At 41.9% G+C, this 27,353-nt stretch overlaps 1 protein-coding gene across 3 annotated transcripts in view; it reads right to left on the bottom strand.

Annotated features, from left to right (window-relative positions):
- Nucleotides 1-27,353, bottom strand: part of znf423 (zinc finger protein 423) — a 232,346-nt gene that overhangs the window by 181,245 nt on the left and 23,748 nt on the right. The window lies entirely within an intron of this gene.

Raw genomic sequence — 27,353 nt, 5'->3', positions numbered from 1 at the left:
TCATGTCCCTTCGCAAGCACCTCTTTTCCAGAGAAAACACCAACCTTGACAGTCTAACCTCTTAGTTTAAATATTTCATCCCCTTTACCAGTTTAGTTGCACGTCTCTGCACTCTCTCCAGCTCATAAATATTAATCTATTATTATCTATATTAATCTTAAGGACTGGAACCCAAAACTGCACTGCATACTCAAGGAGAGGCCTTACCAGGGACCTATAAAGGGGCAAAATTATGTTTTCATCCCTTGAGTCAATAGCCTTTTTTATACAAGGCAGCACTTTATTTGCTTTAGTAGCCACAGAATGACATTGCCAGGAATTAGACAACTTGTTATCTACAAAAACACCTAGATCCTTCTCCATTAAGGATACCCACAACAAACTACCATTTAGTAGATAGTTTGCATTTATATTATTTCTACCAAAATGCATAACTTTGCACTTGTCCACATTGAACCTCATTTTCCAGTTTGCTGCCCAGTTTTCCAATTTTGACAAATTGCTTTTCAAAGTGGCAGCATCATGCATGGAACTTATAGTTTTGCACAATTTAGTGTCATCAGCAAAAATAGAAACGGTACTCTCTGTGCCCACCTCCAGGTCGTTACTAAACAAGTTAAAAAGCAAAGGACCAAGGACTCACCCCTGCGATACTCCACTAACAACACTGGTCCAATTAGAAAATGTTCCATTTACCACCACTTTTTGTACTCTATCCTTCAGCCAGTTCTCTATCCAATTACAAATATTATGTTCTAGGCCAATATTCCTCAATTTGATCACTAACCTTCTGTGAGGTACTGTATCAAACACTTTTTTTATGTCATGATTTTTATGGTGTAGTTTTTATTAGTAAATTACACTGTACACTGCAACTTGCAATGCAGCAGTAAAGAGTGACTGAAGTTTAGCAGAGTGCAAGTCACACGGCTAAAGGCACCTGGGAAACTAAGAATATGTCTAGCCCCATATCAAAAAAAATAAAAAAAATAATAAAATAATTATATATATATATATATATATATACATATACATATACATACAAACAACAAACGGATAGGCACTCACGAAAAGAGAGAGATCCATCCCCTGGGTACAGTCCAAATATAGAGACATAGATATTCACGGAAAGTTGAACCGCTTCACACAGGGCTTATAATCAGCAAAAAATATTTATTAGGGCAAATAACAAAGACTGAAGTTTCGGCTGGAAGACCAGCCTTTCTCAAAGTTACAAACAGCATTGTGAGACAAACCTAAATACAGGATATGGCGGGAACACACTAGTGACATAGGGATGTGACGTCAGAGCACACTAAAGAGACAACATTCGTATGTGGAATACTAAAAAACACATTTAAACCGTGCAAACATGTTAAAATCCATACAGTACACAAAAGTAGTCAAACAGATTATGGTCTGCAAAAACGCAGTATCTGATTAGGTGCAAAGTAAGGAGTGCCCCTCTCAAAACATCACTTGTACACCACCACCACTTGTACGCCAGTCCTAACATGTAAGTCGCCGGTGGGATGGCGCACGCGACGGTGCGATTTCGCGCAAATCGGCGAAAAAGACTCGCGAGTCTTTTCCGGCGATTTCCCGAAATCGCCCCGCCGTGTCTGCCATCCCACCGGCAACTTACATTGTCGCCGATGGGATGGCAGGGGAAGGCAACTCGGGGAGATTAGTCGCCCGCGAACAGGGAGTTTTGCCGAGGGCGACTAATCTCCCCGTTTGCCAGAGCCCTAAATACCATGTCCTGTGTATAAGTTGCGTTGAACAAGTTTTATGTGCATATGTTATGACGTCCACACAGGGCCGGATTTAACTTGTCGGTGCCCCGAGGCCACCCCCGCCCCCCCACGAGTGCGCATGCGCAATCGCGCGGCGCCCTCTCCCCCCAATGCGCATGCGCAAACGCACATTTAAACTCCCATACGGAGCAGTGGGGAGAGGTCCCGACTGCTCCGTATGGGAGCCAAATTTAAAAAAACTGTTGCGGCAGGGCGGCATGCCGCCCCTAAACTTGTGCCGCCCTAGGCCCGGGCCTTTGTGGCCTTTCCACAAATCCGGGCCTGCGTCTACACATGGTGTCAGTAACAGTCCAAATTCACTGAACACAAGTTAGTTGCATGTGAAGACACAAATGGCTAAGAAAACTCCCTGGAATTACCAGAAGTGTTAACTTAATGGCTTAACTGTGCCTTATATTTTGCAACTGCACTAAACTTCTTAAAGCAGACTGAACAGAAAAATTGGAGCTTGCCACAGGATTCTGGGGAGTGTTTTTAGGTTCAAGTGCCTTAGTGAATAGCAGGAAAACACGCTTTAATGCTAGTGATTTCATTTGTAACTAAAAAAGTTGTGGTCATAGTGAAATAGAACTCAGGATCTTATTTCTGAAAAGCAACAGTGCCACCATGCTGCACAAAATCTCCATACCTCCCAACATTTGAAAACCGGAAAGAGAGACACAAAGAAATGCCACGCGTAGTGTGGCAACAATGTTTTGGCAACGCCCACTTATCAGACCACACCTCCTAAATACCACTCCCATTTTACAAAATTTGGCAGGTTAAATAAGGTTTGAACCCTTTTCTGGGGGTTTCGGGGTCTTGTTTTATGTGTTTTTAGTTTTTCTAGTAAAGGTGAAATTCCCTTTTAAGCTGCAAGAGACCTCAAGACACCTGCTTATTTTATTAGTTATAATTGTTACTAAGTGCAGGTGTTGACTATTGAGTATTCTGGGCTCTCTGCCAAGAGCCTACTTATCTAATTAAGTTTGAGAAACCTTTTATCTTTTTTGGCATGCAGTGCAGGAGATCAAAGGGAAATGAAGGACTTTTCCAATAAGAATTTGGGACTATGGGCTGACCTGTCAAAATCGGGACTGTCCCGCGAAAATTGGGACAGTTGGGAGGTATGCATCCCTAACGAGAAGTCTACATATTCACATCAAACCATTAATTAAACAGCAGGACCAAACTATACAGCTGAAGTGATAATAAAGATCACATTCATGCTACATACATAAACATTTACTGAAGCAACATCAGTTGTACAGCTCTGATCTAAGACATATTGTTCATGCACAGATGTAATTCAAAAAGTATAAAATAAAAGACAGCAGAGCATTAAAAAACAGGACACTGAAAATTATAGAACTGAATCCAAATAGGACATGAGATATTTTTTTCATAAACATTTACTAGTAAAGTGGGGAAACACTCAGACCACTATAATAAACATTATTAAATAAAAAAAAATATACACAATATCACACGTATTGACTTTTGTACACCTGTTTCAATGGCAATAAAGAGGTTAAAGCAAGGTATCAATATGATGCCTGTAATTAATCTAATTAGAACTCTGTGTTTTGTGCAAACACTGGGAGAAGCTTTCAAACACAAAATTTCAAAGTATTTTAATTGTACTCATCAGCATATGATGAACGCTGCTCATTTTAGTCTATCTCTAGGGGCACCTGAAAAGGTGGGAGCAGACAACTTACTAAGGCAGTTCCTGCTATGCTATAATAATGACCCTCTCCCTCTAATGAAAAGAAGAAATGCTGTTGTTTTAGTAATTAAACTTGCAAATAGTTGTTAAAGGATGAAATTTATTTATTTGGCCACCATTCTCTTGCTGATAAAGCATCCGCTACATGGAAAATGTTCTAATTAACCCTAATTTGGTTGATGTTCACTTTTGGAAGAGCAGTTCACTCTGCACACACCTATGTAAATTGTACATAATTAGCGCATTAAACTAGCCTTTCCTGCCCTGACCCAAAGTGATTTAGGGACAATCAAGGTAAATGACATAACAGTAAAATACAAATTAAAAAAAGATTAGCTTAGTAATATAAAAAAGTGAGCAAAAAGTTGGCAGCAATAGGAAAAGCTATTTGGTCAATATTTTATTTTCTAGACTCTATTTAAGCTATTCAGCAAATAAATTTACTATGTAAATCATACTATATACACAGGTATGGGCCCTGTTATCCAGAATGCTCGGGACCTGGGATCTTTCCGTAATTTGGATCTCCATAACTTAAGTCTATTATAAGAGAGAAAAGGGAAATCTTTTTTAAAATTAGAATTATTTGCTTATAATGGAGTCTATGAGAGATGGCCTTTTCTTAATTCGGAACTTTCTGGATAACGGGTTTCCGGATAAGGGATCCCCTACCTGTACTAGAATCATACTATATAAATCATTTTACAAAAATAATACCTTAAAGGAGAAGAAAAAGTACAATCACTGGGGGATGCCAACATTTTAGGCACCCCCCAGTGATTGTAATCACTTAACTTATACCCTAGGTTGGTGCTCCTGTTAGGAGAAAACCACACCAGCCCGGGGTAGCTGTGAGAGAGCGAACCTCTTCCTTCTTTGCGCTGCTTGTACAAATGCTGAACTTCGGCAAAAAAGCTGGCTTCACTATACTGTGCATGCGCTGGCCCTGGCATTTTGAAGATAGACAAGAGAAGGAAGAGGATTGCTTGTTTGCAGCTACCACAGGCTGGTGCGGTTTTCTCCTGCCCCGGTGTATAAGTTAAGCGATTACACTCCAACATCAAAAAAGAGAGTCTTGTTTAAAGTCTTGTTTTCTTACTTGGCAGGGAGCAAAATGTCTAGGGAAGGAACATCCATTGAGGCTGAGGGTGCAGACTGCCACTGCAAGGAGCAGTGGAATCAACACAGATTTAGACTGAGCACAAAGCTAGAAGGCTGATATCCCAAAGTAATGATAAACAGAGTGAGTTTTGGGGTGGCCACAACATTCGCTTTTAGTTTTACTGGTAGCCCACAAAGGGACACATATAGTAATGGAAGCTACTAAGTGTGTAGGTAGCAAAATAACTGGCCCCCACCCAATGCACAAAGAGAATTGGTTTGCTGGAATTGAAGTGGAAGAACTTCTCTGCACAGAGCCCTGATCTCAACCCAACCGAACACCTGTTAGAGGGAATAAACACCGACTGAGAGCCAGGCATGGTTTCCAGTATCATTGCCCTACCTCACTAATGCTGAACAATGTTCCAAAGTTGAAAGCCTTCCCAGAAGTGAAGGCTTTTATACACAAAAGGCAAGACCAATGCATTTATACCCTTGGTTTGGTAATGCCCATGCGGCCTGCAGGCCTCCAGTTGAACAGCACTGCTTCAGCACATTCCCAGATGTTCCTCACTATGCACAGACATGCGCAGTGGGAAGACGAAGTAGTGTGCACACTTTGTCGCCTGTGCTTACATGCATGCACTCAGGTACACATAAGGCTGCCCAATCTTGCTTATTCTACTTAATGCTGCACCTTTCTTCTGCTGGTTCTTGTTGATGACCTTGGCCTGACTTCACTTCAGAATTCTGCACTCTGCTTCCTGATCTCTTCCACATTTCTGCCTTCTGCTCTAACTTCACATATCCTAGATTGCATTAAAAAAAAGTAGTTGACATCCTTACCCAGGAACTGGCCACTATTAGGACAATGGAACATGGAGCACTTGGGTCTCCATGGGAAAATAACGTTCCCATGAGGAAGTGCCGGGCCAAGCTGATTCGGCGCCCTAGGCTTGCCCCCTGCCAACCAGCCCCCCCACTGTGTGTGCATGCACTTGAGCAAATGAGCACATGATGAGCGGCACACAGGGTGGCATTTCCCTAAATGTATAACCCACAAATCGCATAACCACGTGAAAATGCATCTGTAGGCATCCTTACGGAGATAGAGTGACCAGGGACTGTCCTATCATGAGGCAAGCTGGGAACCTTGCCTCAGGCATCAGCAAACACAAGTTACCAGTGCAAAAAGCTGTAGTAACTTGATAACTGTCACAGGGCCCTAGAAACTGGCAAATACACTTTTGTTCTAAGCAAAACTCAGACACAGTCATTCAACTGGTGTTGTAGCTAACAAATCACCAAAGTATCACATATTTTTCAAGGACTTAAACAATTTGCTGTGACCCACACTCAACAGGCTCAGTTAAACTAACTGATTTTAATAAAGAAACAAAAAAAAATTATTACGTTTTAATCACATCATTTGATCTTTCCCTTAGGGGGATCACCATAATTTGATTGAAACGTTGACATTGTTTTGTATGTTCATATCATATAATCAGTTAGTCAAACCGAGTCTGTTGAGTGTGGTTGTTTTTTGTTGTTTTGTCTATTGTATATACAGTCATGGCCAAAATTGTTGGCACCCCAGAAATGTTTCCAGAAAATCAAGTATTTCTCACAGAAAAGTATTGCAGTAACATATGTTTTGCTATACACACGTTTATTCCCTTTGTGTGTATTGGAACAGAACAAAAAAGGGAGGAAAAAAAGCAAATTGGACATAATGTCACACAAAACTCCAAAAATGGGCTGGACAAAATTATTGGCACCCTTTCAAAATTGTGGATAAATAAGATTGATTCAAACATGTGATGCTCCTTTAAACTCACCTGGGGCAAGTAACAGGTGTGGGCAATATAAAAATCACACCTGAAAGCAGATAAAACGAGAGAAGTTCACTTAGTCTTTGCATTGTGTGTCTGTGTGTGCCACACTAAGCATGGACAACAGAAAGAGGAGAAGAGAACTGTCTGAGGACTTGAGAACCAAAATTGTGGAAAAATATCAACAATCTCAAGGTTACAAGCCCATCTCCAGATTTGCCTTTGTCCACAGTGCGCAACATTATCAAAAAGTTTGCAACCCATGGCACTGTAGCTAATCTTCCTGGGTGTGGATGGAAGAGAAAAATTGATGAAAGGTTGCAATGCAGGATAGTCTGGATGGTGGATAAGCAGCCCCAAACAAGTTCCAAAGAAATTCAAGCTGTCCTGCAGGCTCAGGGAGCATTAGTGTCAGTGCGAACTATCCGTCGACATTTAAATGAAATGAAACGCGATGGCAGGAGACCCAGGAGGACCCCACTGCTGACACAGAGACATAAAAAAGCAAGACTACAGTTTGCCAAAATGTACTTGAGTAAGCCACGATCCTTCTGGGAAAACGTCTTGTGGACATATGAGACCAAGATAGAGCTTTTTGGTAAAGCCCATCATTTTACGGTTTACCGAAAACGGAATGAGACCTACAAAGAAAAGAACACAGTACCTACAGTGAAATATGGTGGAGGTTCATTGATGTTTTGGGGTTGTTTTGATGCCTCTGGCACTGGGTGCCTTGAATGTGTGCAAGGCATCATGAAATCTGAGGATTACCAAAGGATTTTGGGTCGCACTGTTGAGCCCAGTGTGAGAAAGTTGGGTTTGCGTCAGAGATCTTGGGTCTTCCAGCAGGACAATGACCCCAAACATACGTCAAAAAGCATCCAGAAATGGATGGCAACAAAGTGCTTGAGAGTTCTGAAGTGGCCAGCAATGAGTTCAGATCAAAATTCCATTGAACATCTGTGGAGAGATCTTAAAGGGGACATATACCATGATTTTTCATAGTGTATTAATAGATGCTGTTTAAAGTAAAATAGAAGGAATCTGTGTTTGTTTAGTACCTTTTGGGGCAAATTTTCATAAAGCAGGCCAAAAACTGCTCTTGTTCCGGCACTTCCCTGAAGTTCCGGTACTGGACTCCTCACAGTTTCTCTAAGGGGCCGCCGGCTCTAGCTAATGACTCAGTCTGTGAGGGAAGGGGGGCGTTTCCAGTGACATCAGTTTAGGACTGTGAGCCAAGGCAAGTCTGTAGAGAAGGACTGAGTACTCTTACCCGCCCACCACTATGCCGTGTCCTGCTTCCCTCAGAGAGCCACTCGTAACTTCTGACAACTGCAGATTACAAGGAATGTTCGGGTCCCTGCTCCTACCCGAAATAATAAAAACTGCAGCTGTCTTGTGAAAGGCTTAACAAAAGAAGTTTTCATTCCTTCGGGTAGAGGAGCACGGAGCCAAACATTACTTGTAAGGAGCACAGATCAGCTGTCAGGAGGTATGAACAAACGGCTCTCAGGGGAAAAGCAGGGCATGGCTCATGGGGGAAGAAGGCATAATTTATTACCACGTTCCAAAAGCTACAGTCTTAATGGTTTGAGGTTTTCTACCACAGATGGTGGGACAAGATATGATTTGTGCAAATGTAATATGGGGGCCCTCAAGCAGTCATATAAACTTGCTTCTTTTCCATTAGATACCATTCAACTCACATTTTTTTTAATATAAAAAATGGGATTTGTCTTTCTGGCTATCAGTGATGTAAAAGTAGTACTGGGGGTGGGACTTTGGCTGCTACTGTTTAGTTCTAATTGTCACTCACACTTATCACCACTTCCTGAGGGAGAATGAAAGGACACGCCCAGCCCTCATTTCAGCCTAGACGCAGAGGAGAGAGGTTCTCTCTGCAGCTCTAGTATAGTTATGGTTTTAGCAGGTAAAACGTTTTTAGAATCTTTTTTTTACAGATGCACTATACATTTTAGAGTAAGGGAAATATAATACCAAAAGATGAGTATGACACAATACGTCTCCTTTAAAATTGCTGTTGGGAAAAGGCGCCCTTCCAATAAGAGAGACCTGGAGCAGTTTGCAAAGGAAGAGTGGTCCAAAATTCCCGGTGAGAGGTGTAAGAAGCTTTTTGATGGTTATAGGAAGCGACTGATTTCAGTTATTTTTTTCAAAGGGTGTACAACCAAATATTAAGTTAAGGGTGCCAATAATTTTGTCCAGCCCATTTTTGGAGTTTTGTGTGACATTATGTCCAATTTGCTTTTTTTCCTCCCTTTTTTGTTCTGTTCCAATACACACAAAGGGAATAAACATGTGTATAGCAAAATATGTGTTACTGCAATACTTTTCTGTGAGAAATACTTGATTTTCTGGAAAAATTTCTGGGGTGCCAACAATTTTGCCCATGACTGTATAGTATACTGACACTTACCAGGAACTGACACTTACCAGAAACTATTTTCGTTTCAAAAACTCTTACTACCTACAGGTCTCGGGGACGGCAACGGGTGACGGCTTGAACCCTCCTATGCCAATTTGTATATGCAGGACTTTGAGACTAAATATATTTTCCCTTTACTGGGTGGGCAGATCCTATCCTACTTTCACTACATTGACGATCTGTTTATGATCTGGCTCGATGGGGAAGAGAATATGCTTAGGTTCCATTGTGAGTTCAACGACCTTGATAATCCTATTAAACTTACCTTGAGCTATCATCACGATAATGTTGATTTTCTAGATCTAAACATCTTTAAAACGGACACGGGCCTTGGCCTTTAGGAAACCCACAGACCGTAACTCTATTTTACATGCCTCTAGTCACCACACCCCTGCCACCATCAGGGGTATCCCCTTTTCCCAGTTCTTACGGGTCATCAGAAATAACAGCTCACCTGACACTGCAAAAATCCAACTAGGAGAAATGTATAATAGGTTCCTTGAATGGGGGTACACTGAAACCCAACTGGACCCACAACTTCAGAGAGCACTCCTCCATACACAAGAAGGGTTACTGCAAAAGAGCGAATGCAATAGGACACATTCGACCCCACTAATCTTCACTACCACATACAAATCCACGTCGCCACAACTGTCTAAAAGCATCCATAATAACTGGCCAATGATTAACCAAGATGACTCTCTCCCTATATCAAGCAAAGAAACCAATGATGGGATATAAAAGAAGCAGCAGTCTACGGAACCTTGTGGTCAAAACTGATTTTAAGGGTCACCTCTCCTCGTCTACAAATTGGCTTTCATCACACAAAAGGCTGGGGTGCTACAAATGCCCTGATTGTGTCACCTGTAGATGTCTACTAACAGGACCCGACTTTCCACATCCACATACGGGCAAACGGTTCAAGATTAACCACAGACTGTACTGTACCTCTATCTATGTGATTTACATTATAACCTGTCCGTGTGGCCTCTATTAAGTTGGTAAAACTATTACCACACTGCGTGAGTGTATAGGAAACCATCGCTCGGCTGTAAGCAAAGCCCTTAAGCAGGGCAAGGCGGATCAACCTGTGGCCAGACATTTTCTTAGAATGAAGCACTCCCTACCTACATTCAGGTGCATGGCAATTGACTTTCACGGGGGGGCAACAGGGACCAAGCTCTCCTACAAAGGGAATCCAGATGGATCCATAAACTTGATTGCGTGACTCCCAGGGGACTCAATGAGACCTTGCCTCTGGGCTGTTTTATCTAAACACTGCCTATCATGAATTTTGCAACCTTGACTCTGTTTTCATGCTACAAACTCGATATGCTGTAACTTTGTGAAAAAAATACTTAGGTACTCCCTTGAACAGTGGCAACATGTCTCTGTGTCCTTGCTATAAACCCTATATGCTGTATATTTGTATATATTCTTTTTTTCTTTACTTATTTGTCTCTCCTGTCAAACCTCCCTGCCTTGGGTGTTCATTGCCCCGACACCTTCTGTGCCAAGTACACCCGTTTGGGCACTAATAAATGGGTAGCAGGCATACCCCTATGTGCCCCGCTATGCTGCCCGTGACACAACGAGCACTTATGTTGCAGGACAGCCCCGCGGGGGGCAGACGCATACCCACGATCCAATACCTCCGTAGGCGCGCCCTGCATCTGGGAAATCATACCCTCTAATTACCGCAAACCGGGACTATGCGGTCATTACATTACATTAACATTTATTTATAAAGCGCCAACATATTCCGCAGCGCTGTACAATAAGTGGGTTACATACATTGGACATACAGAGTAACATATAAAGCAATCAGTAACCGATACAAGAGGTGAAAGAGCTTACAATCTACAAGGAGAAAGGGTTGAGACACAAGGTGTGGGAATGGGCATGACCAGAGTTGTGAGAGGCGTGGCACAGGGTGTTGCTAAACTAGATTAGGGTAAGCTTCTCTGAATAAATGCGTTTTTAGAGATCTCTTGAAGGCAGAGAGATTGGGAGAAAGTCTGACAGTTTGTGGGAGCGAATTCCAGAGAAGGGGGGCAGCCCTTGCAAAGTCCTGAATGCGAGTGTGTGAGGAGGGAATGAGAGAGGAGTTGAGGAGCAGGTCAGTAGAGGAGCGTAACAAGCGGGTTGGATGGTACCTAGAGATGAGTTCAGAGATGTAGGGTGGGGCAGAGTTATGGACTGCTTTAAATGTGAGGGTCATTTGAATTTTATCCTGGATGGTAGGGGAAGCCAGTGCAGGGATTGGCAGAGTGGCATGGCAGAGGAGGAGCGTTTGGAGAGGTGTATGAGCCTGCAGCAGTATTCATTATGGACTGGAGAGGGGACAGTCTTTGGAGGGGAAGGCCAATTAATAGGGAGTTACAGTAGTCCAGGCGAGATATTATAAGAGAGTGAATAAGAATTTTGGCAGCATCTTGGGTGATAAATGATCGGATTTTGGAGATATTTCTTAGGTGAAAGTGACCTGATTTGATAAGTGATTGGATATGAGAAGTGAAGGACAGGGCAGAATCAAGGATAACCCCAAGGCACCAGGCCTGGGGAGATGTGGTGATGGTAGAATTGTTAACCGTTATAGATAGGTCAGTTGATAGACCTGGCTGAAACCAGGGATGTCTTACCGCCGCTAGCTCCCCCCCCCCCGAAATGGATCTGACTGATGTCGGCAAGCACACTACGTGCACTTCTGAGGGCTCCCTGCACTGGGCTGCATGCGCCGTTGCTATGGAGTGTTCCGGGGATGTTACGTGGGCAGCGTCCTCATTTGATTGACACTTTGACTCTTAGCCTGTCACTCGCATATACTGGGCCTGATGGAAACGGTAACAGCCAGCTCTGCGAATACGGAAGTCGGGCACAATTATGACACCACGCATAGGTTTGCAAATAAATTTCTTTTATTATGTATCTTTCTCACTTTGTTTGTTCTACCATTTTGGGGTTGTTTGTTTACTGTCTGGTTGCCTAGCAATGGGCTGTTTGGCGCCAAGTGTTGCATTTAAACCCTGCTCTGTAAATACACTTGCTTCCCTGACGAAGGTTCCAGTAGGGAATTGAAATGTAGGATAAAAAATCTCACCTTTTTTTGCATCCTAATATGACTCATTGTCTTTGAAAACGATCGTGGGAATCCTGTGAGTGCCGACACTTTCTATGTCTATATATATATATCTATATCTATATATATATCTATGTCTATATATCTATCTATGTCTATATATCTATCTATGTCTATATATCTATCTATGTCTATATATCTATCTATGTCTATATATCTATCTATGTCTATATATCTATCTATGTCTATATATCTATCTATGTCTATATATCTATCTATGTCTATATATCTATCTATGTCTATATATCTATCTATGTCTATATCTATCTATGTCTATATCTATCTATGTCTATATCTATCTATGTCTATATCTATATCTATATATATGTCTATATCTATATATAGATATAGTTTTCTCAACTTTGAGAAAGGCTGCTGTAGTGGCCGAAACGTAAGTTCTTCTGTTCCACACCTAATAAATTTCAAATTTTGTTATAAGCCCTGAGAGATGCGATCCATTTTTTGTACATTATCACCCAGGCGAGCATTATTTTTCTATATCGTGAGTGCTGATCACCTTGAACTTATATATATTCATTACGAAAGTTGCGTAAAAAGTTGCGCATTTTTCGTAGCGTTAAAACTTACGCGAAAAATGCGCAACTTTTCGCGTAAGTTTTAACGCTACGAAAAATGCGCAACTTTTTACGCAACTTTCTTAATGGATACGAAAACTCGCGTTTTTACGCAAAAATCGTATTGGTAACGAAAAATTCGTAAAGAATCCGGAAAAATCGCAAAACATACGAAAAAATCGCAAAATACCGATCATTACGAAAAAAACGCAATCGGACTCCATTCGACCCGTTCGTGGGTAAGTAAATCAGCCCCTTAGTGTAGTATGATTCATAAAGCGCCACTAGAAGTAGCAATCCCAGCAGATGACAAACTCTTTAGGGACTTTGTGTGAATAGGAAGTTAAGCTAGATCTATCTAACAAGGTTTTTGTCTCTATTTTTAAATCACCTCCTAATATTATTTGTCCAAACGACTGCTAAAAAAAGATCACAACCCCTCTACTCTTGGAATTATGCTTGCCAGATGTTGCAAACTGCTTGACAGTAGGTTTTGCAATTTCTTATATTGGGTAAAAGCTGGATTTCTTTTTACCAGGCTATTGAACCCCTTAACATTACATAACGCAATAATTAAAGTAGAATCCCTTTGAAGGGGGGTGGCGATCATCAGTGGAGCTCTGCCTTGGGCTTCCTTGCCACTAGGTCCAGTGCTGATAACAAAAAAAATTATCAGCTGTGAAATGCACAACCAGTTACCAATCAAATTATTGCCCACAAAACATGAGCTAAGCAATTCAGAACATAAATAAAGTAGGCTAAGGAACACTGCAAAATAATGGAATTGCAATTCAGTGAGCTGAATTAGACAAAGAGAGAATAAGGTCAGTCTATTCCAGTATAGTGCTGAAAGGCAGTGAAGATGGAAAGTGGGGGTCCATCATAAGAACAAACAGGAGCAGTACTCCACCAGAGATCCATCCTGTGTGTAGGAGCCAAATCAAACATCTTTAAAAACCATAAGTAAATGCACTAGAGTCAAGTAAATTTTGAGTTAACGGGTTTTTTCAGAGTAAGCCACTCTAGACATAGCATCAGGTGTGCCTTAGCTGTAAAATCCAGTGCAGGGCCACTTTTTGCAAAAGATGCAAAATCGTCAGGCTCAAACAGGAAATCGATAACTAAATACCTTTTTCCCTCGGCAGGGTTGTTAAATCCATAAGTGCTTTCTGTTTTGCTTATGTAAAAACACCAGGTCCGAGAATATCTGCAACTTATGGTGCTTGTGTACAACTAGGCTTGTTTTGTATAGCTAAAATAATGGCCTCTTTACTAGTATAATAATGTAGCCACAAAACAACATCTTTAGTATGGTCACAGGATGAACTGACTCAGCCTAGAGCTCTGTGTGCTCTATCCAAATGCTATTCCACATGAGGGACTGTAGGCAGTAGAATTTCAAACAAATCCTTATCCTGTACATTAATTAGCCATGCTACATTTATGCTTTGTGCAATTGTTGTGAATAGATTTCTGGCCACTTAAAAACACTTGCCCTGGCAGTCTCTTGTTCTATTAGGAGTGATTAACCCTATCAAGGCAAACATAGTATAAAATCACTATATGTGTCAACTAGTGCAACTTCAGTCTACCAAGGGAATTATTCCCGATGTTCTTTACAGCATAAATATTGGCTCACAAAAGTTGAGCAAACTGCATTTTCACATTGGACCAATGCAATTTGCCTCCCTCTGTTACAGTGCTGCTGAACATAAATCCAAGACTAAAAAGAAGTGGGCCATATATCCACAAAAGCTTGTGTGTCATTCTAAATGTGAAAGCTACCGCAAAAAAACTCAGTGTTACAATACCCTGAAAATAACGCTTGCTTATGGCAAGCTTTAAGTACAGAACTCCCTTGTGGCAGACAGAAGAGTGTTCTGCAGAGCTGGGGAATATACAAGAAGTTCCTATTGAGGCAAATTAGCGCACAAACCTTGATACTAGCTCTTTGTAAGTAGGACCTACAGACTTGAATTTTGCAATATTTTAAGGCTAGATAGAAGAAGCATGGTTGTGATTTGTGAAAATATTTTGTTTTCTTTCAAGAATTAAAGACATTGGTTATTATTGTTGCCACTTACAGCCAGATGTAGAAAATGAAAGATTGTTGGGTGAAAGGAAAAAAGCACACATATTCAGTACACACCTGACAATTAGCACCACTGCCCACAAGTCTTTAAAACTAGCCCATGAAACTGATTAAAATGTTCTCCAGGGTTTTCTATTTGCCAGGGCACTGGATAAACCATGATTTTCCACCCCTCTGCAGAGAAATCTAATCGCTGCTTCATTATTGCTATTATCTAATTAAAAAGGCTTCCCGGGCATAATTAGTTTCAAGGCAGGTAAACGTATTCTCTTTAAGAGAACAATCTGCCTCTGAGAACATTATTTTTATCTACAGCCGGAAATAAGAATTTCTTAAGATAAAACTGCATCCCCTTCAGGGATAGAAAGGAGCACAGTATGAAGAAAATGTAATCTCATCCATGAGTCACAAAAGAAAATGATGGGATAGACTCCAACTTTGAGAAAATAAAGGAGTATTTTATCCAAAGAAGACTTTTTACTAGAGAATCAGCAGAAAGCATGTTAACACTACACTGTGATTTAAAATTATTTGATAATACCTCTGACTGAGAAAGCATTTCTGTTATTTTAGGCCAAAGCTGCATTTTTCTGTTCAGTATTCCAAATACTCTCCATCCTTGATTTGAACAATTTTTATGGTTTTGCATGTTTCTTAAATGAATGCTGTCATGGCAAAACTAGTTTTCCTGGCCACTCCATGTCAACACTTACTGGGATAGCCCCTCCCCTCTGCTACCATAATTTTAAAGCCCCAAAGCTTTAAAACCCCAACCCTACCCCTAATCCGGTGTATTTTTTTTTTGTCCTTCTGCCTCACTATTTGATTTGCTCCCATTGAAAGCAATTTTTTCTTTTAGGTCCCAGAGATCATTTATCCCACCAAGCACATTAGCTCATTTATTTACTTTATTTTACATTTAATTAGTCCTTGATGTCTCATTTTCAGGATCAGGTGTGGTGCTATGGAAGTTATAACTTGTTGTCCTTGATCCATATGCCAGGCTGCGATCAGCAGGTCTGGTGGCAAGTGCTTGTCCCCCCCATCTGTGTGCCTCACTGGGCTTGCTAAGTGTCTGGTGGCCCCTACACTCCATTTTTACAGATGGGAGAGGGAGGTGGCAGTTAGCCTCTATACTGAGGCATAATTTTTTTTCTTAAAATGGAGGATTTTAGGTTTCTGGCTGCCTTCCTCACAAATCTTCTTTAAAGTTGAGGTAATTTTCAAAAAAAAAAAAGGGGGGGGGGGAAGTAATGCTCAGGATGCAAGCTTGATTTCCAGAGTCTCTTAACGCTTGAAGCGAGTTGTTAAGTTTGCAAGTTTATTCTGTGAGCAGTGCAAATGCAATGCCAGTTGGAGCAGATGACAGTTGCAGGTAATCAGGTAATTACTCTGGATGGCAGTATTCAGCTGTAGGTAATGGGGTATGTAGATTCCTTCCCCCTTCCTTGCTGTTTATAATGAAGTGCCAGGAGTAACAGGTATAGTTCTCTGTGTTACACTTATGTTCTGTGAGCATCAAGCCGACTGTTACTATTTTCGTGCTGCCTTTTCCCATCCAGTGTCGGGCTAATAGGCTAGGGAACTGGTGTCTTTCAATATGTTTATATAACCCAGTTTAGCCAGTGAGTACATTGGTATATGTGCTAGCCACACACAGGCAGGGTAAGGCAGCCAGAGTGTGGCACACACAGGCAGCACAGGGCAGGCAGAGTATTGCACACACAAGCCGTACATACAGAGACACAATGCTGACACTGCTCTTGCAGTTCTAACAGGTCTGAGGTGTGAACAGGTGAACAATGGGGGGCTTAGAGTCTGAGCCTGAGTGTGAACAATGCACGGGGTGATCAGTACAGGGGATTACATGTTTAAACAATACAGGGTGATTACTGCCTGAATCTGAGGTGTAAACCATGCAGGGGGCCAGTTAATCTCAGTATTGATACCATTTTAAAGGAACAGTAACACCAAAAAAATAAAGTGTATAAAAGTAATTACAATATAATGTACTGTTGCCCTGCACTGGTACAACTGGTGTGTTTGCCACAGAACCCCTACTACAGTTGATATAAATAAGATGCTGTGTAGCCATGGGGGCAGCCATTTTAAGGAGAAAAGGCACAGGCATAAATCGGATAACAGAAAATACCCCATTGTATTCTTTAGAGCACATGTGTCAAACACAAGGCCCAGGGGCCAAATATGGCACTTCTGGCTGTTTAATGTGGCCCCTGGTGACTGTGCCTGACCATGCAGCACCAATCGCCTGAATGCACTGTGACTGTGCCTGATCGTACAGTATTTTAATAAAAAATTTGGCCGGTGACTAAGCCTGTGTTTTAGATTTTGGCCCCCTTATGTGATTGAGTTTGACACCCCTGCTTTAGAGCTTATCTGTTATCTGCTAAGTAACCTGTGCCTTTTCTCCCTTTTTCTAGCTTGAATGGCTGCCCCTGTGGCTACAAAGCAGCTTATTTATATAAACTATAGAAGCATTTCTGTAGCAAACACACCTGTTTTTCCAGAGCAGGGCAACAGTACATTATTTTTTAATTACTTTAAAGCACTTTCGTTTTTTGGTGTTACTATTCCTTTAAGATCACACAAAGGTAAGCCATCAAAGCAGCCAGACAGGTGGGGGGGGGGGGGGGCACACAGAGGGGGTCCACGGGCTGCCAGTTGGACAGCACTGTTCTATACTATCTATACAAATGTATGTTAAAACACTTCAGTGGGTATCATGCAGGCTAAGGTAATGACAAATTTGAATGTATATGCTATTAGCATCTCTGTGTGTTGGAGGTTAAGGCAATAATATATTATTATTATTATTATTATTCAGTTATGGGTCATATTTGCTTATGCAGCATCCAGGTAAGTATGGGTAACATATCACTGATAGTGACGCTGTATATCATGTTTGTTTTAAGCAACATTCATATTCATTAAAAGCATGGTTTTCTATTGCAACATGCGGTTTGGGCATTGCTTACTTGGTTAATGCAGCAAACCAGGGCTTATGTAGATGCAACAGCCGGGCTAGATATATATATTATTACATGTTAATGCTGTATATGTGCTGTATTTTATTTTTTATTAAGGCGGTAGTCAACTGGCTTACAGGCACAACCGAGCAATTTGGGTTGTATATGAATGTAACAGGTGTGCTGCATGCAGGTACAGTATATTTGTAAAAGGTAATCTCTGAAGGTAGCAGCAACACTCTTCTTTCAATACAGAGAGCAATGCAAACAGCAAGATTGGGTATAGGTAGGATACACAGATCTCAGCCAACAGAGTAGGGGTGTGATATATATAATTTGGCTAGACTGTAGAGCTGTAGCCTTAAAGGAGAATGCAAGTCAAAATTTAAAAAGCATACTGCCCAATAGTCCTCCTATTGTTTAGTAAAAACGCCACACTTTTGGCTCACCTAATCAAATATTTACTCAGTCACACTTACTTCCCATTTTCTAGAACAGGCAGCCATCTCTAAAAAGGTATTCTCCCTTCCTTTCCCTCTTTGCTTCATACTGCACGTGTTTCATTCCCTCCCCCCTGCACAAAGTTGGCCTTTATGGAAGAGTGGCAAGAAGAAAGCCATTGTTAACAGAAAACCATAAGAAGTCCCGTTTACAGTTTGCCACAAGCCATGTGGGGGACACAGCAAACATGTGGAAGAAAGTGCTCTGGTCAGATGAGACCAAAATGGAACTTTTTGACCAAAATGCAAAACGCTATGTGTGGTGGAAAACTAACACTGCACATCACTCTGAACACATCATCCCCACTGTCAAATATGGTGGTGGCAGCATCATGCTCTGGGGGTGCTTCTCTTCAGCAGGGACAGGGAAGGAGTCTGAAAAAGACTTGAGACTGGGGCGGAGGTTCACCTTCCAGCAGGACAACGACCCTAAACATAAAGCCAGGGCAACAATGGAATGGATTAAAACAAAACATATCCATGTCGAGAATCTGTGGCAAGATCTGAAAACTGCTGTTCACAAATGCTGTCCATCTAATGTGACTGAGCTGGAGCTGTTTTGCAAAGAAGAATGGGCAAGGATTTCAGTCTCTAGATGTGCAAAGCTGGTAGAGACATACCCTAAAAGACTGTCAGTTGTAATTGCAGCAAAAGGTGGTTATACAAAGTATTGACTCAGGGGGCTGAATAATTACGCACACCCCACTTTGCAGTTATTTATTTGTAAAAAAAAAAATGTTTGGAATCATGTACGATTTTCGTTCCACTTCTCACGTGTACACCACTTTGTATTGGTCTTTCACGTGGAATTCCAATAAAATTGATTCATGTTTGTGGCTGTAATGTGACAAAATGTGGAAAAGTTCAAGGGGGCCGAATACTTTTGCAAGCCACTGTATATATATTTATTGTATTTATTTATTATAACATTTGTCCTCCCTGTGTGTTATTTTGTATTTTGTAAGATTGTAGAGCGCTGAGTACCCTTGTGGCACTTTATAAATAAAGTTATACATACATACATACATACATACATACATACATACGGTTTTCAGAACTGATTTGTGCCTGTTATTCTCAAGACTAGCTGTAGGAAGATTCTCACTACCACAGTGCTTCTTGGGTATGTTTTATGAATGTGTATTTATTATTTTTTAAATTGCCAGGTCTTAAGATCTCGCAGATACCTTTCTCTAAAGGGTTTGCCTTTATAGAGTTCTAGTCCTTACTCTGCCTATTCACACGGGTCTCATTCTTTTTTTTATTTCAGTCCAGATATAGAGTTCACAGGTTTATACAAGGTGTTTATTTCTAGGTTCGCCTGTAGGGTTTTCACTTGGTTCGGGATGAATCTGGAACAGTTACATTCTGGGATCCAGATATCCTAACCTCCCAATTGGGGACATTAGCTTGCTATGTTCCGGTGAGTATTGACATGGAGTGGCCAGGAAAAGGGAAAATTGTATCATACTTACCGTGATTTTCCTTTCCTGGCTAACTCCATGTCAACAGTTTTCCACCCTTATTTGGTAGTTTTTAGAAACTTATTACTTGATATTGGGATAGGGTTGGACTTTGGGGAGGGTCCTTCTGATGGGTGAGGAGGGGAGGGGCTATCCCAGTGAGTGTTGACATGTTGTTAGCCAGGAAAATCACGGTAAGTACGATACAATTTTCCCCCAAAACAAATCAGTTAATAAAGCTTCTCCAGCTAAATCCTGCATTGCAATTTGTTTTTCAAAAACGCAGATTTTGAAAAAAAAAAAATTTATTTTTAACTTTTTTATTGAGAATGACATGTTACATAACAATATTACCAATGGTACGTAAAGTTGTATATAATTACATCAATAAACCGTACAGTTATTAACCAAATATCATTCTTGCATATCGTTGGGGGGAGGGGTTAGAATAGGTAATGTGCCAGTCGGGGTATTGCTTTTCCAACTTACCAGGAAATTAAAAGTAAAAAGTTAAGAAAAAAGAGAAATAATGGTATTGTAACTTATCAAACTAAAACCAAACAAAGCAGGGTGGGGTGCCTCTGTTGACTTCTCTCTCTCCGGGATCCGGGTTCTACCTACAAATATTTTTTTTTCGTCTTAGTTGTCCCATAATCCAAGTGTTCCCTTGGGACTTTTGGTAAAATTTTCCCCTCCCCCCTTTTTTTTTTCTTTTTTTCTTTTTTACCTTTGGAAACCCTAGGGGGCTTAGTGTTCCATATAAATTTCATGACCTGTTGTTGTAACTTTTCGATATCTGAATTGGGTATAAATAATAGAGCACTTTCGGTAGGATATTCATTTTAACTGTGCGGATACGGCCAATCCAGGAAATATCCTAAAAACACTGATTTTTTTAATATTTTATTTTGAAATATCACATGGGACTAGCCATATTCTTCATTTCCCAGGGTGCCACAGCCATGTGATCTGTGCTCTGATAAACTTCAGTTACACTTTACTTCTGAGCTGCAAGTTGAGGTGATATCACCCCCCTCCCAGCAGCCGATCAGCAGCAATGGGAAGGTAGCAAGACGGCAGCTCCCAGAAGATATCAGAACAGCACTCAATAGTAAGAAATCAAAGTCTAGCTTGTGACTCCTTCAGTTACATTAAGTACAAAGAAACAATAGATTACCTAAAAGCAGTTCTAATGTGTAGCGCTGGCTCTTTTTGAAAGAGCACTAAGATGGCTGCCTACACACCATAATTACAACTATAAAAAAAAAAATTAACCTGAATTTTAATTAACTGCCCTGCAAGGCAAATTCTCATGCTATATACAGAAAAGTGTGGCCCCATCCTGTTCAGGGTGACCCATGACCCCATACATGTGCTGGTAAGGGTCATCAGCATAGCTCATTTCGCCTACTCAAATATGGCACCAAACTGCAATTCTGGAAAACAAGGTGGGGCCCCATACAAACTGGGGGGGCATCCAATCGATCAAAATAGGTCTTACCAATGACCCATCTATTTCTATACAGCACAATTATCTCCCATAGGACAATACTAAAGGTGGCCACACACGTGGCGATTTGCGATCGTACAATCAGCCACAAACCGTTCAGGGCTGAAACGGCAGACGCCGTCAGACGCCTTCTATGGCACCCGATCAAAATCTTTTAACTGGCCCAATCGGCGAGTCGACCGATATCAGCAGCTTCCTGCAATATCGGTCGACTCGCCGACTTGCCATACATGCACCGAATATCGTACGATATTATCAGTTTGCACATACCAACAGCATTAATGCACATTTCTGCTTGACTTATTCAACAATATAATTCCACAACTTCACAGCTCTCACTGCAAGCAAACGTTTACAAATATTCTGATGGAACCTCCTTTCTTCTAACTGACCTTCTATCTGCTGGAAAGGATCTACTGTTAAATAAACAGTGGTATTATTATATGATCCCCTTATATATTTATATATAGTTATCAAATCCACCCTAAAGTGCCTCTTTCTCCAGTCTAAACAGACCCAACTTGGCCAGTGTTTCTTCATTTCCCTCTTTGGACTCTATTTCAATAATGTCCCATTTGAGCACTGGAGACAGAAACTGCATGGCATATTCTAGATGGGACTTTAGCAGGACTCTGTAAAGTGGAAGAATGATCCCCTCCTCCTGTGAATCTGGCCCTTTTAATAAAGCTCAAAACCTTGCCTTCCTTTGCAGCTGCTGACTGGCATTGCTTGCTACATCCAATGTATTATCTACACGGACTCCAGGGTCTTCTCCATTACGGATTTGCCTAGTGTACTCTCCTAAGTGACTTGCATATTTTTATGCCCTAGGTGCATGACCATACATTTATCAAATTTTAATCTTATCTGCTACTCGGTTGCCAATTTGTCAAGTTCTTGATGCAGAGATGTCACATTCTAAATAGAATTAATTGGACTGCAACGTTTTGCATCATCTGCGGACACGGATACATTACTTATAATACCCTCCCCAAGTCATTATTGAAAAAGTTAAATAAAAATGCATCCGATACAGAACCCAGCAGAACCCCACTAAGGACGTTGCACCAAAAAGACAATGTCCTATATTAATAACCACCCTCTGTACAAAATCCTGTTGCCAGTTCCCAATGCATGTACAAACCTAACAACTAAATTGTTGCTCTTAACTAATTAAGATCAACAGACCATAGCTTAGAAAGTAGTTATTTGTGGGGCACTGTATTAAAGGAGAAGGAAAGTCAAAATCTATTAACCACACTATTAAATAGTACTACTATTGCTGTGTAAAAACGCTATATTTCTAGCTTGCCTAATGAAAGATTTACAGAGATACACTGCAACATTCTACATACTTGTTTCAGTGAACGGCGCTGCCATCTTTAACATGGCCGCTTGTCCCCCTTGCCTCTCCCCCCTACCAGCACCGCCGCTCGTGTCCCCCTTGCCTCTCCCCCCTACCAGCACTGCCGCTTGTCCCTCTTGCCTCTCCCCCCTACCAGCACCGCCGCTTGTCCCTCTTGCCTCTCCCCCCTACCAGCACCGCCGCTCGTGTCCCCCTTGCCTCTCCCCCCTACCAGCACCGCCGCTTGTCCCCCTTGCCTCTCCCCCCTACCAGCACCTGTGTCTCATGCTGCCGCTGCAGACGCTAGGGGGAGCCTCCTGTTTCTGCGCATGCGCCGCCTACAGTTCTAAGTTGCCGAGTCTGGGGATGAGCGATGCATTATGGGAATCTTCTCTACCCAGCTCAGCGTTTTTCCTTACTGTTTGGCTGGGGAGACTTAAGGGCACTATTGAGACAACTGAAGGTATGCCTGCATTTTGAGATGAACTCTTTACTAGCCTTTCCTTCTCCTTTAAATGCTTTTGCAATATTCAATTTCGCAAAATTCAATTCAAAATCTACTGCACCCCCACTGTAACTCCTTACTAAGCTCATCTCCTCATTTGACAGGAGTGATAGGAGTGAAAGAAGCTAAAATGCAGATAAGTAGGTCAAACAGTGTATCCACTGAGTAACTTTCTCGTTGGCCAGTATAGACCTAAATATGCCTAAAAATTTTTTGAAGATAATTTTACAATTTTTTAGCGGGTTCTAACTATACTCCTTTAGGGCTCCTCCCAAAAAACAAATCATTAAATCAGGTCAAAATTGGTTATTGTGGATGACTTGGTTGCCATCTGTGTTCAGCTTGCACTTCTTCTGCCAAGCACATAAGTAATACGTGCTTCACATAAAAGGCTTTATCTGCCAAGCATGTATCACGTACGTGCTCCGTAGTTTAAGCTTCTCTCTCAGCACCGCCGGTGCAGAGAGTCTAGTGCGCATGAGCCAAGGGGGCTGGCAAGACGGTCCAGATACTCGATTTTCTAACAGCAGACACGATTGCACTTGTATCTGCTGCTTCCTCCTGTAGCCCCCCTGAGCCAGCCCACGCACTTCCTTGCCGATGGAAAGGACCCTCCTGCTCACTAAAAATGTAAGTGGCCTTTTTTTTTTTTTTCAAAGATTACCCCCAAACAACGTGGCAAGTCGACAGGGTTGATGAGCGTGCCAAAGAGGTAGTAAAAGGTGGGGGGGGGGGTAGGACCAGGCTTAGGCGGAAAGATCATTAGTTCAGTTTTTGTTAGGTTCAGTTTGAGGTGGCGTTGGTAAATCCAATTGGAGATAGCTAGGAGGCACATAGAGATTTGAGTCTCCGTTTCAACTGTTAAGGTCCCCATACACAGGCCGATTCTAACTGCCGATATCGGTCCCTGAGACCGATTCGGCAGCTAATGGGCCCATGTATGGGCACTACCGACGGGCCTGCCTGACCAATATCTGGCCTGAAATCAGCCAGATCTCGATCGGGCAGGTTAAAAAATCTAGTCGGATCGGGGACCGCATCGGCTCGTTGATGCGGTCCCCGGACCGACTTTGCCTATACCCACCGTAATAATTTGATCGTTTGGCCCAAGTACAGAGCCTTGCGGCAAAAGGTGTGTTGTATGTGTATAAATGCATGTATGTGTGTGTGTAAATGTGTCTATATATTGTGAACAGGAGGGTCCTTGGCTGCACAGAGGGTTCCAAGATTGCAGAGTCTCTGCAGCAGGAAGTATATGAGCTGGCTCAGAGGGGCTGGAGGAGAAAGCTCTAACAGCAGACACAAGTGCAATCGTGTCTGCTTTTAGAAGTCGGGTCCTGCGACAATTGCGTTGCAGGACCAACTTGCCAGCCCCCTAGGCTTGTTACCTAGGGGGTTGGGTGCTCACAGGACTCTCTGCACAAGCGGCAAAAGCACATACGTGCTCGGCAATAAAGGCATTAAATAATGTTTACGTGAAAACCAGAGCCTTCTAGATAGCCGCCCTCACCACCCCAAGAAATTGCTTTACCATTACTGCATTTTGAGTCCTATTATTACAACCCAGAAAATTATAAACAATGTTTAAAATTAGCAAATTTATTCCCTCTACACCAATACAATTTCCCCCAGATATGTGCTATATTAGAATGTGTAGACAATTCAAATTCAAAGGAAACACCAAGACTAAAGTCCATGGAAAGACCCGATCTCATTGCCCACCTTCTACACATTGCCTTCCCCCTATACTACCCTGGGCACTGGTATATAGCAAATGTGCTGACAGAAATACACTGGGCCCCTGTTGCCTTGGCTACCCGGAAACACCAGTACTGAACAGCTTGGCCCCCCCATTACCACTAAACCTCTGTTGCCCCACACTCACTACCAACCCCAGGGGCCGAACTTAACTATTCTATACCTTTTCAAATGACTCTGGGCCAGTTACTAACACCTGACTGATACTCCTGGCACTACCTTCCAGATACAGATGGACTAGGGGGGCCTGGTAGGTATTTGTCCCTTTATCCATACTGGGTGATTCTGCACCCCACTATACTGCTCTACACAAAAGAGGGACACCCAACCCTCCTAATTCCATTGAAGGAACAGACACTGCCATAAAGGGACTACCCCTCCATCCCCCACACCCTAGCAACATAGTCACATTTTGGTAAAGGGACTAAAGATCCCCCTTTCCAAGGTACAGGGACCAGAGACTCCTCTATTACAACAAGCTGACTTGGCCGGGACAGAGACCCAGCTTGTGGAGCCCTCTACTTCTGATATATCCAGAAGATTATCTACAACCACATGGTTAACATCCTTTGTGTACAGCAGTTGTCCAGCTGCCACAACAATAAAAACACCCAAAACAGGAGGGTGGGTAGGGAAGTTATTGGTTGTTTTTAATTGTATTTTTGTTTGAATATATAACAATACGGTTACTTTCTCAGTGCTAATGGTGTTAGGTCAGGTGCAGAACGCAGTGTAAGTAAGTCACATCTCCATAGAGCCATATACAGCAACTGTATTATCAATGGCTTCCTATAGTATTGTGTCATGGAATATAAGGGGACTGAACTCTAAATTTAAACGAAGCTTAAAGGAAAACTAAATGGTAACACTAAATTTTTTTTAAGTAAAAACAATCCGGTAATTTCAAATACGGCGATCCAGAAGATGCAGAATTCACTATGTGACGACTTACATCTCCTCCTAGCCTGACTCCTTCCTGTTAGGCTAGGAGGAGATGTCGATCGTCACATAGTGGATTCTGCATCTTCTGGATCGCCGTATTTGAAATGACCGGATGCAACATTTTACAAGGTATTTTCTAATAAAGCATTTAAAAGAATAAACACTGGGAAGGATAGGGCAATTATTGCCGCAGGGTAGAACAGATTTTTTTACTTAAAAAATTTTAGTGTTACTTTTCCTTTAATATGGTCCTACCTAAAGCAATAAAACACCTAAAGCACAAAAACAACATTATAGTAACCCATCTGTAAATACCTATGAAGAGGTGAGGCTAACAGAAGCAGCCCAAGCCAGGGAATCCACTGCTATAGCTAAAAAAGCCGTATTATACAGCTCCCAACAAATTTTTGATTAAGGGGACAAAAACAGCAAAACATTGGCCTTCCTAGCCAAACAACAGCAACTCTCTACAGCTGTGCCTCATATTCAATCCGAGGAGGGCCGAATGGTCTATGAACCTCACTTAATAGCTGAAACATTTGCTATGAAAAACCTCTATAACTCCACTACCTCATGTACAATACCCCAGCTGAACAGCTACTATGATTCCTCAGCAATACCCACAATATCCCCTGCAGAGAGAGCCTGGCTTGACCTACGTATAACCGTTGATTAAATTGAAATTGCCATACAATCCCTTCCATCCAAAAAACGCCTGGACGGGCTAACCCCAGACTGGTATAAGTCACTAAATAAAATAATAGCTCCCTAACTACTAGAGACCAAGCAGCCTGGGATTCTCTGTCGTTACCACCATCATTTCATAATGCCCTTATAGTGGTCATCCCAAAATCTGGCCGCGATCCAACCCTTTGTAGCTCATATCACTTATAAAGACTGACGCCAAAATATTGGCAAAAATTCTAGCTACCAGACTTACCCGGGCTGTGCAGGATTTAATTAATCCAGACCAATCAGGATTCATGCCAAGTAAAGCGACGGACTTCAACCTCCTTCGATAATTTACTAACCTCCAACTCCCACATACCAACAAAGGCTCCAGAGTTGTGGCTTCGCTTGACTCTGAAAAAGCCTTCGACTTGGTGGAGTGAAACTACCTCTGGGAAGTGCTCCACAGAGCACCGAGTTGGTCCTCAGTTCCCCTACACACCAAGATCTGCAAGACAGAGCCTTGGGCCAGCAGATACAACTCTATAGGTACTTCCAGCTTAGGCACGCCTTTCATGCACAATTCCACACCCTTCCCCCCATAATAACCAGCCAAACTTTTATCCAGGCTATACAAAGAGATTATGAAAACAGTTAAGCCACCCTTTGATCGAGCCTATCATCTTTGGACACAGGACATTTCAGGTCTAGAACATGAACAATGGGAGGAAGCCACAGACAATGGCTATAACTTTCTAATCTCGATAAAGGATAGGCTCATACAGTACAAATTTCTGCACCAAACTTATATAACACAACTCAAGCTGATGAGATTTGGGAGGAGACAGGATGACCTCTGCCCAAGATGTAAATCCCCCCAGTGCCAACTTCCTTCACATGATTTGGTCCTGTCCCCCCTCATTAAAATAACTTACGTAACAAGAGGTGCATATGATATGATAAG

This window comes from Xenopus tropicalis, chromosome 4 (assembly GCF_000004195.4).
Source record: "Xenopus tropicalis strain Nigerian chromosome 4, UCB_Xtro_10.0, whole genome shotgun sequence".
Lineage (NCBI taxonomy): Eukaryota > Metazoa > Chordata > Amphibia > Anura > Pipidae > Xenopus > Xenopus tropicalis.
This window is presented reverse-complemented; position numbering and strand designations above follow the sequence as displayed.